The 371-nt window shown below is 46.6% G+C and overlaps 1 protein-coding gene across 1 annotated transcript in view; it reads right to left on the bottom strand.

Annotated features, from left to right (window-relative positions):
- The window catches only part of LOC119587864, a gene marked incomplete at its 5' end in the record, with an annotated part of 67,927 nt that overhangs the window by 26,356 nt on the left and 41,200 nt on the right, over positions 1–371 (bottom strand).

Here is a 371-nt window from a genome sequence, read left to right as displayed (position 1 = left end):
GTTCTCCTGCACAATCCACCGTGACAGGTCGATTGTTGTACAAATATTCGCGGGTTTTAGCCCCGCTCCATCAACCCATTTTCTCTCCTTCCCATAGAAGAAAATGGGGGTAAATGGAAGCGGGTACCAATAAATAACTGGCAAGAGAAACGTTATCCAGTGTGAAACTAGGCAAAAATAAAGTAAAAGAAGAAGAAAAAATTGCAAAGAGAAGGAGGGTATATAGGGAGGGAAGGGGGGGGGGGGCACGTGACCTGCAAGGCCTCTGCACCAAACGGGGTCAACTCTGGTCGAAGGTTTTATTGCTCCAGCCAAGGTCACCAGAAAAAAGGATGAAAATGTGGGAAAAAATGGAACAAGGAGAGAGTGGG

The sequence above is a fragment of the Penaeus monodon genome, chromosome 23 (genome assembly GCF_015228065.2).
Source record: "Penaeus monodon isolate SGIC_2016 chromosome 23, NSTDA_Pmon_1, whole genome shotgun sequence".
Taxonomy (NCBI): Eukaryota; Metazoa; Arthropoda; class Malacostraca; order Decapoda; family Penaeidae; genus Penaeus; species Penaeus monodon.
This window is presented reverse-complemented; position numbering and strand designations above follow the sequence as displayed.